Below are 17036 nucleotides of genomic sequence, written 5' to 3'. Positions count from 1 at the left end.
CTGCTTCTAACCTCCTCTTACGGGAATCACAAAAGTCACAATTATTATTGGTTAAGCCCTGAGGAGAGAAGGGCTGAGATATCCCCGCTGTTTGGCTGTTACCCGGAGTAGAGAAGAGGAGGTGCGTGTGCCTTTAACCAACTCAGCTGACTCTCAGCAGCTGAATATAAGTGTCCGCCTCCACCGCCCTTGCGGCGTTAAGCCATGAGGAGAGAAGGGATGAGATATCCCCGCTGTTTGGCTGTTACCCGGAGTAGAGAAGAGGAGGTGCGTGTGCCTTTAACCAACTCAGCTGACTCTCAGCAGCTGACTATAAGTGGCCGCCTCCACCGCCCTTGCGGCGTTAAGCCCTGAGGAGAGAAGGGCTGAGATATCCCCGCTGTTTGGCTGTTACCCGGAGTAGAGAAGAGGAGGTGCGTGTGCCTTTAACCAACTCAGCTGACTCTCAGCAGCTGACTATAAGTGGCCGCCTCCACCGCCCTTGCAGCGTTAAGCCCTGAGGAGAGAAGGGCTGAGATATCCCCGCTGTTTGGCTGTTACCCGGAGTAGAGAAGAGGAGGTGCGTGTGCCTTTAACCAACTCAGCTGACTTTCAGCAGCTGACTATAAGTGGCTGCCTCCACCGCCCTTGCAGCGTTAAGCCTGAGGAGAGAAGGGCTGAGATATCCCTGCTGTTTGGCTGTTTGGCGAGTTGGGGAGCCAGGACACATCGATCATGTCGGACTCCATTCCAACTGCCCTGAGAACAAGGGCGCAAATACGACACGAGGAGAAGGCGCTGCATGAAATCACTCCGCGTACACCGGCAAGAAAAGTAAGCCGATTTTTTTCATGTTCCTCAAACCCTCACTCTGTTGTTGATGAGCTGCTTTATGTTCGCCAGGAAACACCTGACGCCGGAGATTTCATTTGCACGTCCGAAAATTGCACACCTCACTCAGACGTGGTGTCGTCTGATTTAAAACTTTGTGGAGCGGCGCGACCCCTATCACATGTGAACCCGTTGAATGAGAACGTGATCTGTGTCGAGGTCCCCTCAGTAGCTCCACAGGCGGGCCTGTTATCTGTGGGCACCAGCGTATGTGAAGGTGACATGTGCATTGCTGTTCAGGACGCGTGTATGATTTTTGAAAAAAACGGTCGGCTTACCTGCTGCTGGGTTGTCCGACTTTCCGCTTCTGGATGAGGTGGGTGGTGGCGGGGGGTTGGCCGCCGTGGCGGGGGTGCAGGGCCCCGGAGCCGGTGATGTTGGCGGGCGAGCCGTCGTTTCTCCCGCGGAGGTTCACCTGGGGGCGGTGCCTGTGGGAGAGCGCGCCCCCGACGGGTCTGAAGGTGTGCTCGTTGCTGTATGCGCGAGCCAGGCAGATAGCTGGAGTGACGGAGCGCCTCTGTTTTCTGCAGCGACTCCTGGTGTGCTGCAGCACGGTAGTAGCCCCGTCCAGCCTACTCCATTAAGTGCCAGTTCTCCCGTTCATCTGTCCCGCATGGCTTTCTGTCGCTCTTTCTCAACTGATGAGATTGCTCACTCTACACAGTCTGTGATGAGCTGGGGTCAAGACCGTGTCCAACGCCAATATGATCCCCACTCCGACAGACCTGTGTGTATGACACAAGTTGACCCAAGTGCTCCGTTTACTGATAACAGGAGAAACTCCTTAAGTGTTGTGACAAAGGTTCTGGAAAACTCAGTAGCAATGAATAAAGAGTGCCCTGCAAACACTAAGAAAGGTCCTACCTCTCCTACTTTGAAACCTGATAAACACACCACAAAAAGGCAAATATCACAACTAAGTGGCGTAAATGAAGACATATGGTCTAAGGTGTGCTACAAACGCTTCAAAATCAACAATCAAACTCCAAGTAATTGTGAACCACACGAGGGACTCGAACATGTGTTGACCTCTCAGAAAAGGTTGAACACGCAACAACACCACCTTAATAGGTCCCTCTCGTCTTTTATCCATACCTCACAGCGCTCTGCCACCAACGAATGTTTGTCAGAAGACTCACAAGACTCCTCGTTGATGGAACGTCCATTTCCGGAAATACGCCATATTAGAGAAAAGTCGGGAATGGCCAATCGACTTCAGCCACCAGTGTTCAGTGCTGAAAACAGAGCCACTATGCCTCAGACTGAGCTACAAACCCTAATAATTTCATCTATGACGATGTCTATGGCCCCTTACATGAAACTATATGAAGCCTTGCATGAAGCCACTAAGGACTTGACAACTGTTGTGGCTCTAATGCATTTGAAATTAATCCGGATTGAACAAGTCTGTGATCAGTCTTACAATGACCAACAAGAAGGTTTGAAAAGACTAGACGGATCATGTACGTTGTTAAAAGAGCAAAGGAAAAATGATGCAATTGACAAAAAACTCTTGGCTGAAGTAGCGAGAGAGGCGCTAGCTTTGTTTAAATACGATGGTCTGACTTCAAACCGGCAAAAGCATCAAATCACTCCACCAATTGTGAGCAAGACACCGACTCGATGCAATAAGTCCTTAAATGAACGCTGTTTAGGGGATGTAAACCAAAACACTCAAGAGCCTTCAGACGTGATTGTAATCCATGAAGATGCGCACCCAGGCCCATTGGTCTTGACAGATCCTATACTGGGAAAGCTGGCAACTTCGCCAACCATAAGTGAGGTGATTCCCCCAAGTTTGATACACATAACGGGGAATCCGCCCACGCAAGACGCAGAACCCTTGCCTATAATGATGACAACATCCGAAGATATTACTTCTGACATTTCATTCAACACTGCATTTGAACAGGTGAGGGGAAATTTGAACCAAGCACTACGAGACTCCCAGGTGGCATCTTCCTCTCAGGGAGATCTGGGCGCTGAAGCTTCTACAACTATTCCCTCTGCAATATATGCAATGACTTCAATACCCACTTATTCGGTCTTCAACAAGGTGTCACAACCTAAGGTGTCGACCTCAAAGCCCTTGGCTATTCCACCTGCAAAACAGGTGAAGAAACCTAAAAATCAAAAAGGTCTTAGAAACAAGGCACTGCATGGTGCACGGAAATTTCTACGTAACATAAACGTGGTCCAGAACGTGGCAAGCAACATCAACAAGTGTCTAAAGGCAGCCTCTTCAATCAGTGGGAAATCGCAAAATAAACCCTTAGACACAGAAGTCCCTGTAACACCTGACGCAGTGGCCGCGTCAGGTTCGAACCACGACTTATCAAGTGAGCTGTTGAACCTATCAACATACGACGAAGTAACACACGATATTCAGGATGTGGAGGCCACCTCTTCCTATGAGAATCAAGAGGGAGACGTCGTCCACACCTTGATAGACGTAGAGAACGTCAAACAAATTAACATCGATGCTCCAGCACATTACCCTGGTTATGAACTTCCTGTTATCCAAACTGTTCCAAGTATCATCAATTTAAGCTCTTGTCCGTGACTGGCACGCAAACGACTCTTAATGCATGGTCCTCTGCAAGAAGAACCTGTCAAATAATTAATGAAAAGGAAGTCCATCAGGGGCAGCTGAAATCTTCGAACAGTCCAGTGTTTATGACCCTACACGAAAGAAGGATGCGGGTCACTACGGAACAGGGGTCGTCGGCCCCTGGAAATATTCAGACTAATCCGTATGTCCCCGCTAATCTGGCGGTAGCAAGGCTGCATAACGATACCGTAAAAATCTCAGATATTGATATGATTCACCATGGTGAGTGTCAAGTACGCAATTCAAAGGCTTCCCTGAATGACGTTCTATTGTTTCAGCCCAGAACGTCGGGAGGAGCTAGATCGAAGTGCCCTATCTACAAATTGGTCATTGAAAGGCTAGATTCCTCTGATAATCTAATACTGAACCGAGGCAACATAATCAGGCTTTTACATCTTGTACCTGCCCTACGGGCCATAAGTTCAAATGATCTGATGATCGTGGAGTTTTTCAACGAAAAAAGGAGCGATAAGGTAGTGCTTCACGTCTCGTCACCTATTGTTGCTTCAACAATACTGGACGCCAATATCGCTCTGTTTTCCCTTGGCTTTGAAGTCTTTAAATACTCTGAATCGTCTCATAAAACATCCAATGGAATTGAGGTCCCATAAACCCACAAAGTCCTAAGTAAGGACGCGTGTGTGAGTATGCCGGAACCCATGGATCAGAGTGTCATCAACGTTCAAGCATCCCCTTGTTCATCAATTCAGAAGGCACCCTTGGATGGAACCAAACAGAATCAACTGGGTAATTCTTGCCACGACCAGACACTGGAGGTCTCTGAGAGGGAGCAACAAAAAGAGAATATACGAATCACTATACTCTGTAACGCCAAACAAGGTGGATCGAGTGTTCCTAGTAATAAATCCTTCAGCCCTAGTGGCGGTAAGCAAGAGTGGCAATGGTTGTCTGCAGCCTTGTGCAGCAAAAATCCCCAATAATGCCAGAATGAGGCCCCTAAAGCTCGGTGTAGATTGGCTTTGTGGAACACTCGTGGCTTTTCACACCTGTTTAAATCAAACTGGCTTGCATCAATCGACATTGCTTGTCTCCAGGAAACCTGGTTACGAGAAACCCCAGTAATGGACGACTTTGAGGTGGCCTTAAACCCTGCTCTAAAATCTTTAAAAGGACGCCCGATGTCTGGCTTGGCCACCATACTTAGGAAATCCTCAGGCTGGAGAATTGCGAGTTCGACCAATTACTCCCCTTTCATCCAAGCAACATTAATGTCAAAACTAAAACACGAAGGGTCGCCTATGGAACAGTTCTGTGTTGTAAACCTGTACTGGCACCACACGAATGCTGGAAAACAGATATTCATCGATCAGATTATGGAAATAGTTGATGAACTGCTGGAAACAAATGGCTGGCCGAACATTCTCATCTGTGGTGATTTAAACATCGACCTTTTTAAACCATCAGGCCCGGAAAAAACTTCTTTGGCCAAGTCGTGGTCGGAGGAATTGACCCTAAGAAACGTACAACTTCTAAATGGTAACAGTTGTGACGATATGGCACCAGCCCCCCGTGGCATCGTGATGGGCAAAGGTCAACAATTGACTACATATTTGTATCAGAAGCCCTACACCCTCGGATAACCTCGCTGAAAATTATTGAAAAGACGGAAAGCGATCACAACATGCTAATAACAGAATTTACAACTATGACAAAACAGAAACCAGAGCTATGGCCCCATCAAATCCAGGTGGTTTCCAATAGAGTAAGATTGAGCCTCGAAACACATGATGTGGAGCATCTGGTAAATCTCTACTGCAAGACCTGCCCAAACGTTGACTATGATCATCTTCTGATACACTATAAGCCCAAGCAAGCGGGCTTTAAAAATATGGCCTTTGTACGCCAACACTGCTTTGACCGGGAATTGCAGACACAAAAGCGTCTTATGCGTCAAGACATCCGAAGGCTGAAGTGTACAAAGGGCACAACATACTTACGCGACGTAAAGGCGGTTAAGCAGAGTTACAAAAACTGGCTAAAAGCTCATAAGCATGTAATGGCCCAAAACGATGCAGAACAGATGTTGACGGTCTTAAAAAACAAGAACTCTAGAGACTTTTGGAGGCTTATGAACAATCAGCACGCCCCCAAAAAGTCATACAAGTCTGTATGGTGTCTGAATCTGATTGGATAATTCACTTCGAAGGTCTATACAAAGCATCTGTTTCAACTGACGGCCCTGTTAAACTAACACCTAAATCGTGGGCCTTGTCTTATTCAAAAGATGAAATAGTGACCATCATTAAAAAAGCGAAAAATTCACGGGCACCTGGTCCTGATGGCCTGACAAATTTTACTATAAAACAACATCCAGAGCAATGGGCAGAGTTCTGTGTAACGTTGTTTAATCGAGTAAATTTAAGTGGCCAGACGCCAAAATCCTGGAAGACCGCGATAGTTGTACCTATCTTCAAAAAAGGCGACAGAGCAAACCCGAAAAACTATCGTCCAATTGCTCTATTAGACGTCCTAGGTAAGATCTACGCCACGATGCTCCAACAAAAACTCGTAGCCTGGTCACAAACTTCGAACCACGTGGATAAGCGCCAATCAGGTTTCGTGAAGCAGGTGGGATGCTCGCTGAATTTACTCCTGCTAAACATTATTAAAATGGAAGCGATAAAGTCAAACACGAAGGTCTATCTAGCTTTTATAGACTTTTCATATGCTTTTGACACCATCAATAGAGCGATCCTGTGGGAAAAACTGAAGCGTTGGGGATGCCCGTCAGATTTAATAGCGGCAATCAAAGAACTGCACACAAACACCTCTATCCGAGTAAGGCTGGATCAATTAGGGCAATTATCCAAAGCAATAAACACCTTCAAAGGAGTCAAACAGGGGTGTCCGTTAGCTGCAGTACTATTCGGCCTTTTTATATCGGACATAGGTGAAGCAATTGGAGCAACAAAATCATTTCCGCCGAAAGTGGCCAAATCACACTTGATTTGGCTACTATATGCTGATAATTTGATCATCCTGGACCGGACGCCCATTGGGCTGCAAAGAAAGTTAAACGCAGTTCAACAATATGTTACATCTAATCAACTACTGATAAACACGAAAAAATGTGAAATACTGGTCCTGCAAAACCTAAAAGGCGGCTGGGTGGCGCGGAAAACGCACCCCAAACTGGACGCTAGGCCACGAACCTTTGCAAATATCTGCCAGTGTTAAATTCCTGGGAATGCTCATAAGCTCATCAATAACGGATGGACCGTGGCAGGCTGACATAAGAAGAAAATGCAAACAACTAGCAAACCAGGCACTAATTATCCACAAAAGATATGGTAAATTCTCGTTAAAACCTGTGCTGGCCTTCTACCATCAGAAGGTAATCCCCGTACTGACATACGGGGCTGAAAATGCTTTCGGCTGTTCGTATGAAATTTGGGACTCTTTAGAGAACTGCTTTTGGTCCAAAGTATTAACACTCCCGAAAGGCGTGAAGACTGCCTGTATAAGATACGAACTGTCGATAATATCGATTCATGCCAGGATCAGCTGGAGTCTACTAAACTTGTATCGTAAAACATGTTCTAGAGCACAAATTCCTCAATTTGACATCTTCTATGATGGTTCAGTTGGTAACTCCAATGTCATCACAATGTGGTCAAACAGGTGCGAAGAATTACTACAGAATTTCGACATCAAGAGCGAGTTGCTCCATGAAAATCCGGATGCGGCAAAGCTTAAAATCTGGCGCATCGACTGGGAGCATACATGCACAAAGAGAGCGATGGCCAAATCGATGTGTGATGTGCCACTGGAAGCACGTGCCTTCAATACCCAGCAGCGTTACATTACTCTGTTTCCAGATCCACAAGCAAGAAAGCTGTTTTTACTGTTCAGGCTAAATCTGTTCAAAACTACTGAACGTTTTCGCTTATGGAAGAATAATGAGCACCTAAAACCCGAATGTCGACTTTGTCTGCTAGCCAAAGAGTCACTCAAACATTTAGTGCTATTTTGCCCTAAGCTGAAATCTGAAAGATCAATCCACTTGGGCCCCTGGAGTGTAATCCATCCATCCTTTTGTGCTGATGACTGGTGGAACCAGATGTACCAAGGAACCGACTTGAAACTGATATTTCCATTAACACGTTTTTTGGAGAAAATTTAAAAATGTCTGATGATGGCACCAGTAGGGGAAACAAATTAGTAAAACCTGTCACGGTAAATCTGTATGATAACTTTGTGAATGGAGCTCGCCCAAAAGTCTACTACTGATGATTGTTTGTATGTCTAATTGTTGCTTTGTTGTTTGTACATATGTCGTCACTTTTAAAGGTTTGAAAAAACCAATAAAATAAAAAAATAAAAATTAAAAAAAAACTATTATTAAGGGCCCCAATTCATAGGAAAGTGCGCATTGATCCTGCAAAGTGTGTGTGCTGAAAAAGACTTTGCGTGTCCCTGCGTGCATATGTTTCTGTGCGTGCTCTTTGTACTCATGGAATATTTCCTGCACATCAACCTATGCACAAGTAGCGGCCGGAATGCCCACCATACGACCCCACGCAAAGCAATTCCAGCCCTGTATACTGACCTTTGCGCACTCCTCGTCCGCAAAGTAATGCAACCCAGCAATACTGCATGCAAACATCATCAACTAAGGCAGCACCCCTGTGCCCCTGCGTGGGGTCCCCAGTAACTATTCAAAGAACCCCCTAAATATGTGTACCATTTCTCACAATTGTAGTCAGTCCACAGTAAATCTGCGTGGGAAACCTGTATACTGTGGCTGCACCCCACTACACTGCATACACGCACCCCTAACTCCAATCGGCACCCCAACTGCGTGCACGCACCCATAAATTCTCAATCGGACCTTACCTTTGTGCAGTGATCCCTATGAGATTGACATGCTTTCAGGTGGCGGTGAGATCGCAAGCATTGCATGCTGATTTCCCCGACGTGACGTTGCGCAGTCCGATCCATCAATACGCTTGGTTTTGCGCTGTTGACTCACTCACAGTTTCCCTTGTTCTTCCTCATTGTGCATGTTCTGCCCCCTATTTAGATCTATGCATAGGCCCACCCCACACTCTGCTTGGAGTCTCGCGCAGCACGCTCGACTGCACGCAGAACTAGCATAAATCCCAGCAGTTTACGGAAAAGAGCTGCAAAGTCGATTCCATGAATAGATATAGGGGGTTTTGCACGCAGAATGACGCGCAAAGTCCCTATTCACCAGACAAAAAAATCCATGAATCAGGCCCTAAATGTTTACACATGGTTTGTTTGCATTTTCTGGCATCACATGCATTCCAAACACTGAAGTGGGTGGAAGGGTTGTGGAGTGGGAGCAGAGCAAATGAAACAACAATGACAATGAAAGGAATGATAAGCAGCCAGGGCCTAGAGCATACCAAGGGGAAGTACTTCCCAGCCCTGGATTTCTGTCTCCTCCATGTCCCCCGCCAACTTTCTCTGTACACTGTGATTCTGCTGACTCCCCGAAACCGTCCCCTCTGCCACAAAGCGTGCCCTCAGCCCTGCAAGAGAGAGAGAGGGTGACAAGGCATAGGCATACCTGTTTTCAACAACAATACAATATCCCTTTTCAATCCAGCAAAAGGTCAAGTGGACAAAAAATCCGAACCCCGAGGATGTGTGATAATTTAAAAAGTAGTTGGGCTGGCTCTTTAATTTCACAGCCACTGCAGGACAGGCGTGTTGGTTCCCAAGTTCTCCCTTTTCCGAGATTTTTTTTTTTTTTTAGACGGCAGCAGTGACTCAGGGAAGTCGTGAAGAGCAGGAGCCTGTTGCAGTGCAACTCAGTGAATAACTCACACTGCATCCTTCCTACTGCCCCTAACCTAACATCGGGGACAGGTACATCTGCATTTATTCTGATGTTTTGTTTACCTTAATTCAAAATTGGCATTCGGACGTGCTGTGTGTGCAAATGTGTAATGCCAGTTCACTTAGAGTATGAAATGGCGGAAGCACAGCCCTCCTGGAAACAAATCAAGGCCCAGCTGGTTCTTCGGTCGTTTCATCCCGTAAGCATCGCTCAATTACCATGGCAACCGGAGAGACTGCTTCTGAACATCCCTTCCTCTCTCGTACTTATACAGTACAATACTTTGGCATTAGGTGGTGGCAGCGCACCACCAAATACTCCAAAACCAACAAAGCTTCTGCCTCCAGGTGGTAATGCCCCCCCCCCATGTCAAATGCAGGCAGCATGTCCAAATGGAGTTAGCCTGCATCCACAGTTTAGCTCTAATTCAATGCACTGAACCATACTTAAATAGTGTCCGGTAGCGAACTGCCATAGTCAAATGCTGTGCTTGCAAACCTGTGAGGAGACGATGTAATCTGAACCAGGCTGCACCAGAGCAGAGCCCGTTTAAGGAAAAGGGAAGGAGTCTTCTTAAAAAGAGAGTGATCAATGCAAAGTGATACTGTTCGGCTGTGCAAATAGTCCTATGAGAAGACGAGTTTAGCTGATCTGACCTACAATGGGGCAGAGGCCCATTATGGAAAAGAGAGGAGGCAGCTTAAAAACAGCGTGCTCGGAGCGAAGCACCACAGCAAAGTGGTGTAGCAAAGGGCTACTGATCCGCTGCTCAGGGCCCAATTCTGAGGTGAATGCAAAAACAAGAAAGTGTTAATCCATGAAGGATGAACACTTTCTTCAAAAGCAGCATATTCTGGCAAAGTGCTATTGTGGCGGTCTGGCATCAGAACCACGACTTAAGCATGTGCCTGATTTACTGCTTGACAACAGCCTTAGCAACCATGAGAATTGCAGGGCTGGCACTGCAAGGGGATTTTGCTCTCAAGAGCACAGCCTTAGGACGTCAGTGAGAGGAGTTAAAATACGAGGTGCCGCTAAACGCTGCTTCACACTTTTTCCTTTATAAAAATGGCATTTCCGAAACCGCATCTCTTTTCTAGTTTTATAAAAGCTTAAGGAACCTTTCTTAAACTAGAAAAGTGGCAGTCTTTAGAAAATGCTTGCAGTGCCACTGGAGCACATGTTTCTATGTAAACGATAGATTTATGCAGCTTTTGCTACTGGACAGCACAACATTTCCTCTCCAATATTTCCACCTACCCAGAATGGTGGTGCTGGAAACTGGAGGGGAGAATGTGGGCTTTCCACACTATAATTAACACAAGCTCAGAATCAGGCCCTCACACTGTTCAGAGAGAAGGCGATTTCTGCTGGATCAGCATCTCAAGATACGTCTCTCATATGATTACTACTAGCATGCATGCACACACGTGCAGACATGTCTTTATACTTACAATTTGCGCAGCAAGGGGGGAGCGACTTGGCAAATTAACAAGACCTGGATTTTCAAGGAATTGTATGATCGGATTGTACAAAAAGTCTGAACACCAAAAGTTCGAACCTTTGGTGGTAGCATTGTAGGTAAGTATTAAAAAAAAGGCTGCAGCGGTGTCCCCCGCAACACCCCGCTCACTATACTGTGTGGTATAGTGAGCGGGGTGCTGCAGGGGACACCGTGGCAGCACACCCGGAAAAATAAAGAAAATAAAACAGGGGGTGTCCCCCGCAACACCCTGCTCACTATACTGTGTGGTATAGTGAGCCAGGGTTGCGGAGGACACCCCTGCAGCACCCCAAAAAAAAACGGACCCTGCAGCGCTGGTTCCCGATCACAGAACTGAAAGGGAACTGGCGCTGCAGGGACTCAGTGTGTAAAAAAGGTAAGTAGGGTTTGTTTATGTTGGGGGTGTGGCTGGGGGTTTGTTGAGGGTGGGGGAGTGTTGTGGTTATGTTGTGGGTGTGGGTGTGGGTGTGGGTCAGTGGCGTAACACAAAATGTGGGGGCCCCCTGCGAGTGATACTGGGGGGGGCCCCAACTCAGCAACAAATCACTGGTCGCGCCACACTCTGGGCCACCATAGATCATCACGCTTGTGCAATACCCACGAATGTGCTGCTGAAGGTATATGCTGCACACTGCACTAGCAGAACTATATAAATATGTGTTTTAATGCACACACCCTCGCTCCAGCCTTGGCTGATTTCTGTAATCACACTTTCACCACTGGCACGTTCCCCTCTCCCTTTAAGCACTCCCTTATGCATCCACTCCTCAAGAAGCTGTCTGCCGAACCTGCCTGCCTGGCAATCTATCGCCCAATCTCCATCACCCCTTTCCTGGGCAAACTGTTGGAAAAGCTATCCATCTCCCAGCTTACTCTCCACACGGAATCTGTTGGTTGTGCTCCATGACCTTCAGTCTGGCTTCAGAGCTGCCAGAGTCACGGAAACTGCTCTCCTGAACACCTGTGAAGATTTGCTATCTAACCTTGATCCCAGCATTCCTTCTGTCCTCATCCTCCTTGATCTTTCCTCTGCTTTCGACACGGTCAACCACGCCATCCTGATCAATCCTGATTAATCGACTCCATGAGAACATGGGCATCACGGATCAGGCCCTTGAGTGGCTGACCTTCTTCCTCTTGGACAGCTCCCCCTGGTCCCTTTCTCTCTGCTCCATCCTCTCACCCTGGTTTTTCAACCTCTATTTTGCCCGTTTGGCCCACCTGATCTCTACCTTCGCCTCTAACTTTCAGTGTTATGCGGATGACACTCTGCTTTCCTTCACGCTCCCCTCAGACTCTTCTCATCTCTCGCTCATTCCTGACTGTCTATCTGCGATTCAGGATTGGTGTGCCTCTAATGATCTGTGCCTTAATATCAGTAAGATGGAGATCGTTCTCATTTGGACTCCTGCCCCTGTTTTCCCTCTCTCATTCTGGCCGTCCGCCTTGGGTCCTCTTCCTTCGACATTCTGTGAGGCAAACAACCTTGGTGTCATCTTTGACTTCACTCTCTCGTTCTCTCCTCACATCGCGGACGTCGCCAGGAAGTCCCACTACCAGCTGCTCCTCCTCAAAGGTACTCTTCCCTTTCTCACTTTCCCCCAGAAGCTCACTGTCTCCAGAGCTTTGGTTCTCTCTAGGCTGGACTACTACAACAGCCTCTTTCTCAATCTGCCTTCCTCTACTCTTCACCCTCTGCAACTAACCCAGAACAGGACTGTGAGACATATCCTTGGCCTCAAGCCCAGGGAATCGTATCTCTCCAGCCCTGAAAGATCTCCACTGGCTCCCAGTTGCTGCAAGGATCAAGTTCAAGACCCTTTGCATTGTCCACAAGGCTTTCTGGGCCTGGCACCCACACTACATCCAATGCACTCTTCCAAAATATCTTCCTTCTCAAGCCCTTTCCTCTGTTACCTACAACTCTCTAAGGGTTAAGCACTTTTCCACGCAGAGAGTGGGTGGTAGATCTCTCTCCTCTGCAGGCACCTCCCTCTGGAGTAGCCTCCCTGCCACTCTCAAACCTGAGCCGGACCACCTGAAGTTCCGGAAGCAGCTCAAACCTTTCCTCTTCTCTTCTGTTTTCTCTCTCTCCCTCCCCTGCTGGCCTACCTAACCTACCTGTCTGCTGTACCGACTGGTTGCTTGGCTACCCTCAGAGGCTCACTGAGTCCAGACTCTTTCTTGATCAGTCACCCTTACACTGCCTCTGGGCCTACCATGCACTTAGGGGCAGTAACTGTAACCCTACAGTCCCTTGTTCTCCTTGCACTACCCAGAGCCGCGCTGCACTTACTCAGAGACTTTCTGCCCTGTTTTTCCCTCTCCTCTCCCTTGCACTTCCCCCCTCGCTTTCCCCTTGCACCTCTCGTTCTTGCACTTGCACGATCTGAATGACACAATGCCTAGTAAGATTGTTTGTCTTGTCCTCCCTCTATTTCCCGCCCTTGTCTTGTTGCACCTAGAAACACTTCTGTACCTGCGCATTATAAATGACTTATATCATATCATTTGATCACAGATGCACAGAAAAATATACAAAGCCGCAGTAAAAACCAGCTAGACTAGCAGCACCCAAATGGCAGTCTAGCGAGGTAAATCACTTAGCAGGACTGCTTTATTAGAAATTCTCAGTTAAAAAAATGTCATACCAAACTGAGGAATGACTAGACTGGCTACACCAAAATGCCTCTCTAGCCACTAATACCACATATCATGCCTGATTAGCCTGGACATGGACAGCCTTTATGATTTCTTGCACAATCCTGCACCCCCCGACACATCCCCTCTCCCTCCCAACCCTACCCCAACCTCCAAACTCAGCTTCTGGGCCCAGAATTACCTCCACGTCCCTCTTCCTTTTCCCAGAGCTTATGGATGAGGCTCTTTGCCTCATAGGTAAGTACTGGGATGAGGAAAAGTGGGACTAGGAGTAATGATGATTACAGGTAGCTAAGTCAGGCATTACCTCCATGTACCTCTACCTCATCCCAGTACTTGTGTGTAAGGCACTCTGCCTCTTACACAAGTGCTGTCTCATACACACTGGGACGAGGAAGAATAGGGCTAGGAGTAATGAGTAATCAAGGCATTAAACGCAAGTATTGGTGCAACACCATTGAGTTGACTGGGATTCAGCACTCCCTCCCCCTTCCCCCTGAAATTTTGGGCTATGATGACTCAACCTGGTCGACCTTCACAGCAGATGGCAGACAGAACAGGACACAGATGTTAAATGGCACCTGGGTTTTGCTCTTAACAAGAGCCCAGCAATTACTAACATAAAGCATTTCACCGTTAGCACCTGCATTCAAATGCCACATTTTTTAGGCAATTGAAATCGTGATGTGGGTTTAATACTTGCATGCCAGCGGAGTGATTGGAAGGGTACGAAGGCAGCAGGAGATCACTCATTTTCACAGCAGTCCATAAGTGTGTGCTTTCAAACTTAAAGGAGAGAGTTAACTGCTTGTAACATTGAAACTGCACTAGAATAGTCTCATTAAAATGTGTAAAGAAATTAGATGCCCCAAACAAATAAGTTTGTCCCTCCCTCACCACCCATGAAGTTAGCGCCTCTCCCAACATTTGAAGGGTTAGCCCCCCTTAAATGTAGATTTGTTGAGCCCCTGAACGCAAGCACACACACCATTCACCATATACACACACGCACACCCAGCCATCCATATATTTAAGTGTGCATTCTTTCACCATACAGGGACACCCAAGCAGCTATCCATACATTTAAGTGTGCACCCTTTCACCATAAAGGCACACCGAGGCAGCCACCCGTACATTTAAGTGTGCACCCTTTCACCATAGAGGCACACACTCCCAGGCACCCACCCATACATTTAAGTGTGCACCCTTTCACCATATGCTCACACAGGCAGCCACCTATACATTTAAGTGTGCACCCTTTTACCATACAGGCACACCCAGGCAGCCACCCGTACATTAAAGTGTGCACCCTTTCGCCATACACTCACACAGGCAGCCACCTATACATTTAATTGTGCAGCCTTTCACCATACACTCATACACACACACACACACAAACGTCATGGGGTTGAGGGGAGCCCTAATACTTCCCAAATAATTGGGCCTCATTACAACTATGCCGGTCCGGCATATTACAGCTCTGTGGGCGGTTGCTATCCCGCTCAGCAGGTTAGACCAGACCTGCCAGGTGGAACGACACCCACCCGCAGAGTTTTCACAGAAGCACCGGCACCATTATTAACGGTGCCGGTGCTTCCGTGGACCCCATTCCCATAGAGTCCAATGGAAATGGGGACTTATCATTTGCCGGCGCCTGACTTCGCGGACCGACGGGCTTGTAATCTCCCTGTGTTCCCGGGAAGTCGGGCACGGGTAAATCATTACGGGTCCGGCGGCAACCTGCCGGTAGCACCGGCACGGTTACCGCCAAACCCGTAATGAGACCCATTGTTTTTTTTTTAAGTCACTCTGACTTCATAAAGAAATTATTTCTGTTAAGGACCGAACCATACCGGCAGTAATTTCTTTGGGAAGGCAGAGTGACTTCAAAAATAAACTATTTATTTTTTAAGTCATAGGGCTCCCCCCACCCCATGACATGGAGGCCTCCAGCCTAGGTCAGCCATGCCATGGGGGGCGGAGCCCTCGGACTTCAAAAAGAAAATTTCTTTTTGTAGTCACTGCCTTCATAAAGAAATGATTTCTGTTACAGAAATCATTTCTTTATGAATGCAGAATAAATTGAAAAAGAACATTTTTTTTGGGAAAAAATAAAATGTTTCTTTTTATTTATCCAGGGGCCCCCCACACAACATGTGCTGGGGCCCCTGTTACGCCAGTGGTGTGGGTATGTAGGGGTTTTGAATGCGTGTTCGCATGGGAAATGTGCAAACCTTTTGTGGTTCTCACATTTCTCATGCAAACTTTTACGTTGCTGACTTTTCGGGGATTGAAAAATCACGTAGATCCGATTTACAACCTGCTCTGGAGGCAGCATGACAACAAACAACTGCAGAGGTGTTTTCTCATATGGTAGCAACATTCATTTCAACTTTAAAACATGCTGGAAAAGAGAATCTGTGTAGAGATTTAGCCTTGGGTAGTCTAGTCTCGCTCCGGCGAGATGCTGCGAGTCTGCGCTGCACATGCGTGTTTGCCGGCGGAAAGCCGGCACTGCAGAGCGGGATGCCGACAGGAGCAGATGTGCTCTGCCACCGCTCGTGCACAAAGCCTGGAGCCACGGTACACCCTGTTTCGGCACTGCTGTTTGGACGCGGTGGGACAGTTTGGCGTGACTGCTTCAGCGCAGCAGCCATTTCAGCATGCCCATTTTGGCCCAGAAGCCTTTCTGGGACCATCGATTTGGCGCATTGGTTAATGCCCTTACGCCAAATACAAATGGATTACTTTTTACAAATGACGCTCATTGACAGGTACTATACCTGTTAATGTGTTTAATTTGTGACAATTTATCATTTAATGCTCAGGCATTTCCTGGTGCATGTGCAAATGCGCACTGTCCTGGAAGAGCAACAGCAACCCCAGTTATTCCAACACGTTCCTAGTCGGGAATCGGGACGTGGACACTGGGAGTGTGGGTGAGTGGGGGCCATGCAGCGAGCTCTGGAAGCCCCGGGCCTGTACACTGCTTCCTGGTGCTTGGCGACCGCACGGCATGGGTGCACAGACTCTTCTGCCTTTAATAACAGGGGGTGGTGTGCGGGAGGTGGAATGATGGTGGCCGGGGTAAGAGAAGCAGCGTGAGACATGGCTGCAGGAAGCACAATTTCCGACAACAGATGAACGCCCTCACAGCACAACCCAGGGGCCGTGAGCTGGTGCACCTCCTCCATCCTGCAGCTCAGCACACCCCATCTGTGGCGCTGACCGTAATGACGGGCCTGCGCGGCGGCGTGACGTTGCACGCCGCCGCCCCGAATATAAATAAAGGGGCGTTCCCGGCCGCAGACAGAGCGACCGGGAAGCCCGAACCGAAAGGCTGTGTGTGTGTGTGTGTCCTTTCGGGTGGGGGCTTGCGGGCACGCTGTGGGGGCTCAGGGCCGCCCCTCAACAGTGGCGACGAGCGAGTGCGGATGCCCGGGCCCGGCGGTGAAGGCTTCCAAAATTTTTTTTGCATGAACGGAACACCTTGATGCTCCGTCTTACGCCGTGGCTGCGGCTCGTACACGTGGCCGGTGGCAATTTTGTCTGGTAGGCCG

Source organism: Ambystoma mexicanum, chromosome 1q, assembly GCF_040938575.1.
Source record: "Ambystoma mexicanum isolate Mex_15411 chromosome 1q, UKY_AmexF1_1, whole genome shotgun sequence".
NCBI lineage: Eukaryota > Metazoa > Chordata > Amphibia > Caudata > Ambystomatidae > Ambystoma > Ambystoma mexicanum.
Note: the sequence above shows the minus strand (reverse complement) of the source record.